This window comes from Amphiura filiformis, chromosome 1, assembly GCF_039555335.1.
Source record: "Amphiura filiformis chromosome 1, Afil_fr2py, whole genome shotgun sequence".
NCBI classification, from domain to species: Eukaryota; Metazoa; Echinodermata; class Ophiuroidea; order Amphilepidida; family Amphiuridae; genus Amphiura; species Amphiura filiformis.
Genome location: NC_092628.1, coordinates 21,342,369 through 21,356,206, shown reverse-complemented (window position 1 = coordinate 21,356,206; position 13,838 = coordinate 21,342,369).

The window sequence follows — 13,838 nt, the reverse complement described above, 5'->3', positions numbered from 1 at the left end:
GAACGGAAAAAAAACCCAAATATTTTCCGTTCAATACGAGCCGGGCATTGTACAGCATTGTCGCCATCTGAACGGGAATTGTTGTTGTTGTTGCTTGCCTGCCCAGAATGCAATTCACGTATACCAAGGTATTGGATTGCAAATTTGGCTATTTATTCACATTTACGCTGAAAATTAATGCTCTCGTTTTCTCACAAAGCAGCATAAAGGGGGCGATATTTGATATTATTATGTAATTTTAAAGACAATCCATATCCAAAACCAATAGGGTTACCCCCCTTTAAGCAATTACTTGTAAAATAAAAGTTTGGAAAGTTTATCTTCCCTCACAAGTAAAAGATTAAAAAAGAAAGGCAGATAATGCTTCTTACGTGGAATGCAGGTGCTTTTAATCTGGCTTTTTCCAAAGTAAAATGCATGCTTCCGACATCCCAAGACCTCCATTTGGATTTTGGAGCATGGCTCAGTTCTAAATTTTTACAAAAAGGGGTTCTAATGGCTGTCCTCTTGACCTCTTCAAAGAACCATTGAAGGTTCTCTAAACGATCTTTAGAACCCATATTGATTCTATTTTGGGGAGTTCCTGAATATATTTATAAAAAAAACTTATTTCCCCGAGGATGCGCCCTATTCAGTGTCTATGTTCCAAGTTGCACCTTTTTTTTTCTAAAAGTGCAAGTTCAATAGAATTTTTCTTCAAAGATTTCAGAAAGTTTTTGAGCCAAACAATTGGGAACATGTTGATCTTTTAAGCTCCAAAACCACCATTCAGTTTGAGCAGACTTTAGTTCCCTGAGACCAAAATATTACAAAATCAGTTCCCAGGACCCCAAATTCTGTTCATATTTGCTTACACCAATAACAGTTTTTAGTTTAATTTAATGTAGTAGTGATAGTATATTTTGCTTGCATCAAAGGATATCACCCTCATTCTATAATCATTGTTTATTCTTTGCTTTTTGTGCCTCGTTCATAGTGCCTTGTTCATAGTGCCTTTAGTGCAATTTTTTTTTTGGTTTTGGCGTTCTATACATGTCCTGTTTGGCACTGCACGTAAACTTGCGAGACAGTCGGAGCTCAGCATCAAATGTGGTAACACACTAATACTCCCAATCTGAAGTAAAGTATTTAGGCCTCAATATTCATCAAACTCTTAGTGGGCAAATTACAGCAGATAAAGTTCTAAAAAAGGCAAACTCCAGACTCAAATTTATTCAAAGAAAAGGAAGGTTTTCTGGTTTTGTAACATTTATTAGGCCCTAAATAGCCCCCCTCATCTGGCACCCTTGGTTGGAAAACTTTGTTCCTTAGCCTAATTTGCATGTCAATGTACTTCTGCTTTGTGTTCGTTCAACCCTGGGCAGTCACCATCTCACCTCAGAGGAGTCAAGAAGTGAAAAAGTTTACCATATAAAGTATCTGGCCAGGGTAAGTTAACATTTCATTTAATTATATTGTTTTTCATTAAGGGGTTTTCCTCCCAGCTACATACACTTTAAGAATATGTCATTAGATTTATAAAATTTACTTCGAGTACTCTTAAATATCAAAAATATCAATTTTTAATCATTTGCCATAAAATGTGTATTACATTGCGAATTTCAAAAAATCAAAATTATTTGATATCAGAAGGACATTCTTCGTATTCAGAATGTTATTCGATATGTCTTGTGCTCTAATGTCCCACAAAAAATACTGTCCAAACGTTCATACCCCACCCCTTTGGAGAAAGCTCGCAAACAATAACTTGGATCCAAATCGATGGGGTTGGAAACTCTCTGACACCGTACTAGCACCGGTCCTTACGGATGTAGATACACCACAAGGCTTGCTTAAGTTTGTATGATACAAATGTAAACTATCCTCCAGGAGTCCTTGTGGAAATAACGAATGTTCCTGTTGCAAAAAGGGATTTAAATGTGTCACAGCTTGTGGAGATTGCAGAGGAGAAAATTGCCAAAACGCTGTAGCGATTATACTTGCAGATGAAGTCGAAGATAGCTACTTTTGCATCAGAAACTGAGATACAGAAAATCATGTGGTGGCAGCTGTTTTGGATTCTGTTGTTACTGAGCGCTTACTTCTGTGTTTTAAGTAATTGCAACATTGAAATCTGCAACCCCTAAAACCTACATTTTCTTAAAAGCCTATTCAAAGATTAAAATCATCATTATATTGGTTTCAGAAGCTGAGATATACAGTTAAGCATGTTTGATTTTGGCCATATTGAGGATCATCTTGGATTACAGTGTGAGTGAAGACTTGACTTAGTACTTTAGATAAATACAAAATTGACTTCTGCGTCACCTAAAACCTATTCAATTAAAAGACACTAAAATCATTATCATATCTGCTTCATAAGCCAAAATATACCTAAACATAACACGTGGTGGTGGCGGCCATTTTGGCGGCCATCTTGAATTCCAGTGTGAATGAAGACTTCAGTGTTTTAGATACGTACAAATTTCAATTCTATGACCTCTGAAATATATTCAAGGACACTAAAATCATCATCATATCTGCTTCAGAAGCGGAGATATATCTAATCATATGTGGTGGCGGCCATTTTGGCAGCCATCTTGGATTTCAGTGTAATTGAAAACATCAGTGTGTTAGATTTGTACAAATTTGAATTCTCTGACCTCTTAAACCTATTCAAAGACACTAAAATCATCATCATATCTGCTTTAGAAGCTAAGATACAGCTAATTATATGTTGTGGCAGCCATTTTGGCGGCCATCTTGGATAAAACAAATTCCCCAAGGAGGATTTCTTCGGATTTTGGATATGATGTTTTATGATGTATTCTGCTTGTCTGGTGCAAAAATCAGCTTTTTGCCAATTTTTTCCGGGTCAAAATGTCCAACGACCATACTATAAAGGGCTGTGCAATAATTATGAGCCCTGGGGAGGGTAAAATTGGGGGGGCAAGAAATTTTTGGCGAGCCGAAGGGGGGGCAATTTTGGCAAGCCGGGGGGGGGCAAGTGATTTTTGGCACACATTCTTGAGCGCCTTTAAACGCTCTAAAAAGGCTCGGCTTAGGAAAACCGTAGCCTACAGAAACGTTTAATGCAAATTTTCCTGCTCGTTGCGCTCGCAGCATGTAGGCCTACCGGTAGGCCTATATAGAGCATCTAAGGTTTGCAAATTGGGATCCCAAAAATGTGGCATGTGCAAGGGGGGGGCGGCCGAGAGGGGGGGCTAGCGATATTTGGCGGGCCGAGAGGGGGCAAGCGATTTTTGGCGAGCCGTTTGAAATTTTACCCCCCCCCGGTAGGCTCATAATTATTGCACAGCCCCTAAATAGTATCATTTTGAAAATAAAGTCACGATATGTAGTGGTCCTTAATCCACCAAAAGCTACCAAAATATTTGTTTAGTGGCAACCGTAACATTTGGAAAGCACTGAAATAGGCTACAAATAATAAGCAGCATGTTAACCTTGGTAAAATCAAGAGCATGCTGTATCGAAGTAGACATCAAAGACCTGTAAAAGCCGATAGGTACGCCTATTGAAGTAGACATAATATGACCCCGCCCCGATAAGACCTGTATTGAGTAGACATAAGACCCCCGTAAGACCTGTATTGAAGTAGACATAGGCCTATATAAGACCCCCGTAAGACCCAGAGACCACTATAAATTTCCAGTATTTCACCCTCTTGTGACCAGATCAGATGTTATACTTTGTTCCAGTCGTAGGCCTATTGTTTGGACTGTTTGTCGGCATATAAAAAATGTCAATCAAATTTGTATCATTTCAGGTTTAAGGATGCCAAAAAAACATTGGTTCCACTAATATAGGAAAATAAAACCATAACACAAAGGGCTTTGGACAATGTGCGTACGTAGCGCGGAAAATTTGGTATTGCACACTATTTTGGCCCATAATCGGCATTAAAAAACGGTCTTTCATGTGTTGTTATAGGCCTACGCGCAAAAATGAGCTAAAATGTTTGAGTTGGTGGCTTTGGCATCTGACACGGCGCACAGGGGGGAATCCGACCCCCTCTCCACCCCGCGGTCTGGAGTGTATAAAAAGTTAAGTAGCACTTCGGCAGCCAAATAGTAGGCTACGTGCATAATGGTCTTGGGTTCACGATAGAGAGGTATTTACACCCACAACCGTAGATTCCGGGGATGGGGACGGGGGTTAATCCCCCAATATTTTGATAAGGGGGATGAGCCATACACTCACCCCCCCCCATGTTGACGCCCAGCCTGTATAGGCCTATGGGTTTCTGACCATATTTCATCAGTTTAGCTCGCGCGCATTACCATTAACTTCGCTACAAAAGCGGCTGCATTCACTATACTCAAGAAATATCTCTAACCCCGTCCCCAATGTCAAAAAGAGTACGCCACTGTACATATCAATTTCTAAGCGTTCTTTAAGCAAAGTCATTGTTCATTGAACTAATATAACCGTATGACAAAACAGGCAAAATAGTAACTTTTTGCACAATATTTGCAATTTAAAGAGAATTGGCCATTGCTCATTGCAATTAATCTAGTATATAGACAATATAAGTTTAATGACTTAAAATTTTGCAATATTGTAGGGATTAACCGGGTTTGACTTTAAAAACCTACATCTCGCGGTCAAAAATTGTACGTGAATAAGCCGTTTTCAACAGATTTACCACATTCGCCTTGCTATAAATACTAAATTGCGCGATCTGTTGATGTAATGAAAAAAATGTGGTTTTAGCGGGAGGAAACTATTGGGGTTTTGACAAAACCGTATTTTTCACCAGCTAGGAGCTCACGCAGCTCTTATGATGCTATGCACTCAAGCGTGTAAGTGCAAACACAGACTGTGTAGAGACAAGACATTGCTAGGCTCACTGTACTTGGACAAATTTGTGCACTCAGGTGTAGGCCTCTCGCGGTGGAAAACTGGCATGACTGGTAGGCCTAATGACTCTACTCAAATAATGTTCAAAATTTAGGCGCAAAACAAAATAAACACACAGTACAAAGTGAATCTGCAGGAAATGAATTATTATTTTATAGTTACGGAATCACTTTCGTTCTAATTTGAACAAATAATTATGTTTCATATTTTACACATATAATTATATTCGTACAAGGTATTATATATAATGCATTCAAGGGAATATTGAAAGACATGAATCGAATGCACGCAAAATCGTAATTAAAGAAGGAAGCTGAACTAGCAGCTGTTTTTACCAAATGCATTCAACAAGTCAAGAAACACATGATGAAATAAATTCGATTTCTTCCTATCAAACTCAGGGCTAATAAGAAAAAAAACAGAATTTTGAAAAATATTGAGGGCGTCCTCCTTAACAAATGGCTTTCACCCTGATGGCTTTGAATGACATAGGTCTACGGTTTTCTTTTTTAACATAAATTATTTAGAAATCTTTCTATTTAATATGATTGTATCAAAATAAAATCGTACAACAAGGAATGCATAGAGATCTGCGTATATAGCAAGACTGCAGGTATAGTAAATTGTTAAATAATACAGTTCTTGAAATGAACAATAGCATGCATGTATACACTAAATCTTTTAGATAACGGTATAGGCCTACATAAGCCTTACATACACTACACATATAGGGTGACCATCCCTTTAAAACCAAAAAGTTCCAAAAATAATTAAGAGAAAGTTAATAGAATAAAATAATCTCATAATAATCTTCATAATAACGCTAAAAACGCGTTGCTCTTGATACAACCAGGGCCGGATTTACCTTTTTGGGCGCCCTGGGCCAGGCCAAAATTTGGAGGCCCCCAAACGCACCGCGAGGAAGGTATGTGCACTCAAGTTTTTAGATTTAGATTCTACAAGGACATTTGCGCGCGAAGCACGTGAAAAGTTTTCAATTTTAGCCGAAATTGAAGCTGAATTTGGCTATATAGTAGTCCAGTGCGCGCGAAGCGCGCAAAATTTGCAATTTTTTGTACCCAAAAAACATGGTGTTTTCAGCTCAAATGGAAGATGCACACTGCACAGGGCAATTTTGGGGGCCCCAAACTTTTTGGGGCCCTGTGCCCGGGCCCATCTGGCCCTATGGTAAATCCGACCCTGGATACAACCTATATAAATTTGTGTACTCGACATTGTACCGAATGCCCAAATATAGGCCTATATATTTCAGATATCAATATAATTTTAGTAAACTCACATCGGTAACTTTTATACACAAAATGACATATTCTATCAGTTTTCCAAATGAAACCTCACATTACTCTATTTTAACTTAGGCCCTACATTTGATATATTTCCATCATGTATAATATAAAATCAACATGTACAATGCATAGATCTTTTAAGATCACGTTTTGAAATGAGCAACTAGCAAGACTGCATATGGTTAAGCATCTTCGAAACTGCAGAACACGTGACTATACAGTCTCAAAAAAAGTTGTGCAAGTAAAAAGCGCCCTCTTGGGCAATTAAATAATACCGTTGTGACATGATGCTTACATCAACGTCAAGGGCGTAGTCTTAGCTCTCAAATGCCGTTTGTTCTGTTCAATTTGCTTGTTTCAATCTCGAGATATGTTTAGTTAACAACGAAAGGGTAAAATCACAATTGTGCCACTTTTACTATAGGGAAGAGGGCTGTACAATGTAAATCAATGATAGCTGATGTTGATGCGTCTAACACACTCCCCCCTCCTTTGAGGCTCGTGCATTAGACGCATCAATATCAGCACGCGTGCATTTTTGTCTAATGTCTCTCCCAACAAGTAACACGCATTCATTAACATATTTAAGTGTGCAATATTTGTTTTTCTTTTAACATGTCTTGAGTGACAAAGAGAACAGTATTTAACATGATAAAATCATTGACATGCACATTTATTTAATTTTACAGCAGAATATGAAATATTTATTTATTATTTGATCTGTTTGAGAATCATTATACCTGTATCATGATTAAACAGTAAAAACAGTTAAAATAATTTTGTATTGTGTAATTGACGCATTCTTTTGGTTTCACGAACTCTTGATAAATTTGATGCAATCATTCATTTACATGTACAGCCATCTTCCATGTCTTCCCTAGCAAAAGTGGCAAACTTAATGTGATTTTAGCCCTTCGTTGTTAACTAAACATATCTCGAGATTAAAATAAACAAATTGAACAAAATAAACGGCATTTAAGAGCTAAGACTACGCCCTTGACGTTGATGTAAGCATCATGTCACAACGGTATTTTCTAACGAGGGCGCTTTTCACTTGCACATTTTTTTTTTTGAGACAGGCTGTATACTATAGTGCATATAAATTTTCATATGTTGTACACAATTTTGAATAATATATTTATGTTTATATACTTATATCATGATATACAGCGGTTTTTGAAATGCATATATTAAAGTGTACATGTACATTAAACATACAGATTTTGACGAATAAACCTACAGTTTACTACACGTATAAGTTCTACATGCTCTTATACAAAATAAATAGTGCACAAAAGTCTTTCATGCAATTATGTAATATATTTCGGGCAGATATTCATTATCAGGCTTGTAGTACCCATACCCGTAGGCCTAGGCCTACTCGAGTCCCAATTTCTGGCGTACCCCCTGGGCGTACCCGTACTCATGGCTCCGGGCCCGTACCCGTAGGCCTATACCGTAGATTGGGACCCGTACCCGTACTCACGGACCTGGGACCCGTACCCGAACTCATGGTCCGGTCACCCGTATACCCGTGGGTACTGGTGATACAGTAGGGGAGAGCGGGGAGTGTTCGCCCTATATTTTTCTGACCAGCCTAGCGATGTCAATTTTAAGGTTAGGGATGACATGATTAGCCCATGTGAAAGCCCTATGTCTTAGCTATATACGACCACAATCCCAGAACTATAGGCCTTACAATAGCAACAGGATAGAGCAAACAAAAAGTTTTGCAAAGTGGCGAACCTGCCCCATATTGGGGCAGGTTCGCCCATATGGTGGGGTGAGTTCACCCTAATCACAAAAAAAGGTTTAAACATTGCATAACAATAACATATTAAATGCAAACATTTAGCAAGAGTAGGCCTATATAGGGATTTCATTCTCTTCTGGGGGAGTCCCTAAATTTGTTGCAGGGGTCGGGTCAGGGTCAAATGGAGGGATCCAAAGTGAGCTTAAACGTATCATGTTTACAACTTCGGGGGGAGTATGGATTAGGACATAAACGATGGTATGAGTAATACTGATACCACATAACTTTAAAAAACATGCTTTTCAGCAGTTTTACCTTGTTTAATGGTATAATTATAAATATTTTGCATAATACGCTGATGGGGCAGGTCCGCCCTCCAGTTTGGGGTAAGTCCGCCCGCGGAAGATACAGGGCGAACATGCCCCATCTTCAAAAGGGCGAACTAGCCCCTTGTGCACATTTTTGTGTTTTCTTCAGGGTATGCAAAATACAAATCGAATAAGGAATTTATAACTGCATTAAATCTTTGACAAATCCCATATGTTCCCAATACAGATTTCCATTAAAACCATCTGTATTTATGTATCAATGATAATACAACATTATTAATGCAAGAACAAATTACGTTTTGGTGTAATTTTTTTGTTTTGGCTGCAGTTCGATGAATACGTCCCTATATGTCGCGTAGCTAATATGAGACGTTTATAATGACCTATGTCACCTAATTTTGCCATCACCAAATTCCCCGATAGCCCGAGTGCTGAGAAACAAGGGGTGGACGAACCTACCCCTAGGGCGAACACTCCCCGCTCTCCCCTACATGTCCTGCCCTCCCCTTCTCAAAGTGTTTTTTTTTTCATGTAAAACACACGATGTGACGCAAGTATGGCAATTCTATTTGAAGTTGAATGAACATGATGCAGTCATGTCTACAGTAGAATTCATCTCGACCTTTGCAGGACTTAACCCCATTAAAAGCTATTAAACCAAGATAACACTCATTGAAACAGCTCAACTGATTAAATCGGATCTTCTCTGGTTGTGCACAAGTGACTGTTTTCATGTGCGATATCGCAATAAAGCTGGTATTCATAGCTTCAGTTGGGTAACCGATTACAAAGGAAACGAAAGGAAACAATGTTATGTGTGGCTTTGTTCACGAAATCAGACAATGTCGTGCTTTTAAGTAAACCAGCATTCTTGAAAATGAGCAACATAATGATTTTTGACTTAACACGGTTTAGAAATAATTTCTTCATATTTTTGGTGTTATCTGTCGTTTACATGTCCTTCCTAAAACACAAAAGTACGACCCTCTCCAAACACCTAAATTAGCTAAAAATTTAGGACATGTTACAAAACTTTATTTTCTAGAACCTATTTAGAATAATTTAAATGTAGCTTTTACCGGTTTTTTGTGGCATCCTTCAGAAGTGAGCGGTCCGATACCAATATTTTCGGTCAAATCTCCATTCAAATAACACGGGGAGTTGGCTAGCTATGCCTTGCCCTCACTCATATTTTACAAAAGTGCGACCATTTCTGAACATCTAACCTAGCTGTAATTTTAGGTCATGTTAGAGAAATATATTTGCTAGAAGTTTTGGAGAATAAATAAAATATTGGCTGGTTATTTTTCACACAGTGATGTTAACTAGGCAAGTGTCCATTCTCCCAACATACATCATTTGTAGGGTCACGCGTCAATGGTGAGAGCACTGTGTATTGTGTATAGGAAAACGGACAGTAACTGCAGTATGACACATTGACTCTAAACATACTAGAAACGCTGGCTATTACGGGCCAAAATCATTCTTTGAAAGGGGGGGGGGGTCAAAAAAGTTTTATGTTTTACTTGAAGAAGGTTTTATACGTGCAAGTCCACCTGCTTCTCAGTAAAATGAGTACCGTATATTCTGACGAGTATATGACCTGATTTTTTCTTAGTTACCAAATATACTCTAACTCTGATCGCTCAAGAAAGACTGGACTTTCGCGATTCGTCTTTCTTGCGCCATGTGAGATAGTGTGTATAGTCTGGTAACTTAGAAAAAAGGTCCTACTCGTCGGACTGTATATTGAGTTTATATAACGCTATTATAGTAAACACGTTATAGTGTTAATAGTAGGCTATATACAAAATATTGGATCATAAGTACAATGGTAAGAATTATATTTCAAGAGGCGACATGTGGACTGTTCCATGAAAACCATTCATAAAAGCTTCGTTGAAAACAGTTCATAAAATTATCAGTCAGCCACCTGGTCAACCGATTCTTTACAAATGCTTAGTCGCGCTAAAAGTCGATCGATACATGTTAAAATCAGCACAATTCAGAGATACACCTTTTTGCTATGAAATTAATTTTCTCGGTCAAATATAAAGCAATTTTTTTTTTTCTTCTGTAATGTCAGTTAAAAACTTGGTGCTTGGATATATATTTTTTTTTAAAATCCTGGTGTTAAAATTAAGCATCAAATTGTGTCTTTTAGTGTGATATTTTTGATTTTTATAGGCCTTGAGTTCGCCCGCGAGCTTTTTACGGAATTGGTTTTTAGCGTCTCAAACTAATATAGTTTGCTAAAGAAAGATATTTCCCACCTCTGTAACGCACATCGTGTGGGTCTATATATTATAGTTTTGTCAGAATTTCCGTTTTATTTTACCCTTTTTCCCTTCATGCTCCGAAAATGTCAAACTCAGTACTTTTATCTCGTGAGCAACCAGCAGAAATAGTCGATATTTTCATTGTTGTCATCCAGGGCAATTTTCCATTGAAAAGCATATTGCCCGACCAGCGATTCAGTAGCCCAAATCCCCAATTGGGTTTTCTGGTAAATGAGGTGAATTTTAAAAATTTGCTCCCGTGATAGCCTGCAATTTCAATTTATATGGATTCCATGATTATGAAAACCATTTTGTCTGTCTGTTTTACCTAGGTTAGTCCGTATTAAAGAGACGCACGCTTGAGGTCCATGGGAAAATCCACGGTCCAAACCTAGAAAAATTAGCGTGTTATTACGGGATTATAATCTTCTGTCCCTCCTATCTCCAGGTGAATTTTGTATGACCTACCCCCCCTGCGCCCCCCCCCCATCGCGGGTTGCCATTTTCATTACACCCTTCAGACTTGTGTTCGGGTTTGTTTTTAATTTGACATGTAGGCGTATACCTAAATGTATAGCTATGCTATATATTATTATGTAATATCATGTGCATGTAGGCCTATGGGGTGGGGTGGGTGCAGAGGTGTGTGAGGTGGGTAGTGGGGGTGTATGTAGGGAAACTTTGGGGTGGTACTCAACACACTTTAACCATGACTTCCAATGCAAGGCTTATTGTAGCCACAAATGTTTTTTTTAATAGGTTTTTATAAACTTCCATGTTTAACCTCAACCTGGTATTGTTTTGGCTGCTTCATTAGGGCCTATGACTTTCGGTGGGTTTCCAAAAGCAGTTTCAAACAAACACAAACAAAAGGCACCATACCCAGTCACCATCGTGACAATTGAAACACTACGTCAAGTATTAACATCCAAGTTATTCTGTTTTTAGGTAAGCAATTTTAAATAATTGCTTGAACAGGTTTTTGTTAAAAAACAAAAACCTGTTTAAGCTAACAATGATAATGAATGGTTCTTATAAGGCACAATCTCTGATGAGGAACTTAAAGCGCGCAAAGCACGAAATTTACAAACAAACATAAAAACAATCAATTTATAAAGATTGGTTTTAAGCTGGCGTTTAAATAATGAAAGTCTGGGGGCGTTACGAAGGTTATTTGGAAGTGTGTTCCAAACAGTTTGCTTGATCATAAAACATACAGCGTAATATTATGTTTTGTAAAAGAAAGTTTTGTTAAAAATATTGCCCAATTGCATGCAAGATTGTCGGGCAAAGTTGTTTTGAGGAGAAGCAAATTTCAACACATTGGTCCGATGATCACGGTGACGATGAAATCAAATAATTAATCACTCACGTGATGAAAGATCCTCGTCATGCTATAAACATGATCAGTTAGTGGCGTAGCTGCCGGGGGCAGGGGGCAATTGCCCCCTGGCAAAATCTGCCTATTTGGGCCCCCGCCCCCTAGTGCAAGGAAAAAAGAGGACAAAGGAGGGAGAAAGAAGAAAAAAAGAGGAGAGAGAGGGGAAGAGAGGGAGAAGAGGGGCAGAGAGATGGAGAATCCATACGATATGCAATACCATACGATTATATTCAATAAGCCTGGCAAAATTGTCTATTTGGGCCCCGCCCTCTCCCCTAAGTGCAGGGAAATTTGGTGGATTTGGGAAAAAAAATCCCAGCTACGCCGCTGTGATCAGTTGGAGCGCTATTAGGCCTGGGAATTTCGTTGCTATATTGAAGTTCTGGCAACACTGTACCCATGCCGGTATTCCTATTAAACCCAGGGATATCGATCCACAATGCTAGTATTAGCCTTAGATTTCACGCGTTGATTTTGAAAATTTTTCAGGCGGGAGTAAAAAATGGTGAAATCAAAACGGAAATTCTGACAAAACTATGATATATCGCTCACGGTGATGTGCGTTAGAAAGTTGGGAAAAATCCTTCATTAGCGAACTATATTACTTTGAAAAGCTAAAAGGTTGATCCAAAAAAAGGCTCGCGGGCAGAGTTTAAGCCTATCAAAATCGAAAATCTTACACGAAATGACTGAATTTCAAGCCTAAGTTTAACACTAGGATTTGAAAAAAAATACAGTATCAAGCACTACAATTTGACCTGACATTTACTGAAAAATGAAAATGATTGCTTTTTATTTGGCCGAGAAAATTAATTTTACATTGAAAAGGTGTAACTCAAAATTTAGCTCATTTCAACACCAAATTCGATCGTTTGTATTGCCTCATTAAATGACTGAGTGAGCCTTGCAGAACAAAAGAATCGGTTGTCCAGGTTGCTAACTGTTATACAAATCAATAAATAGATCTGAAAAATTTAGAGCAGCAAGACTTCGTGTAGGCCCTAATATGTATTTTTGAAATGCACAACAGCACTAAAGGCACATGTAACTTTTAATATGTTGTAAATAATTCTGACTAATATAAATATTATACGTTTTTTTGAAATGCATAATATAAAAGTCTACCTCATGTATTATTAAACATTTCATATTGTTATACAATACATATTTTGGCTAATATACGTACATAAATACAGTTTACTACACTGTAAGTTCTACACTTCATAAAAAACCAAAACAAAAATGCGGTTCCGAAAAGGGGCAGCTATTCATACTTCAAGTTGCAAATTGATCTCTTTGATTTTGTTATGACCTAGCCTTAGGCATGTATGTAATGATATACATGAAATCATAAAATTAATCGTTCCACTGAGACTCGAACCAGCAACCTGGAGCATGTTGTATGGCTGCATAGGCCTATATAGTGCGAGACTAACAGTAATCATCATCTCAAATTTTGGTTTGCTTGACTGATTAAAATACAGAATTCTGTACACTCTTATATAAATAATAAGTTGTACATGTATCTGTGTATATATATATAATGTAGCCTATATAGATTACTAAAATCCTGGGCTAGTATAATCAAGTGTGCGCCATATCTGTGTGCATACATGTAGGGCCTACATATATTTACAAATTTATTGCATTTTCTAAACTTGATACACTCATGAGTCATGTATACCATTGTAACATTTATGTCAACTTAGGGAGTGTTCAGACATATCTTTGGTAGGAGCAGGTAAAGTATATAGGGGGGTCAAACAAGTTGTTGGCCCCTTGAAAGCGGGGGGGGGGGGCAGTTTTCAACTTCTCAAGGTGTTTGTTTCTGTATGCAAAACACACGATGTGTCGTATATACACTGACGCAAGTATGGCAACTCTGTTTCAAGTTGAAATGAACACCTTGACTCTAAACATGCTAGAAAC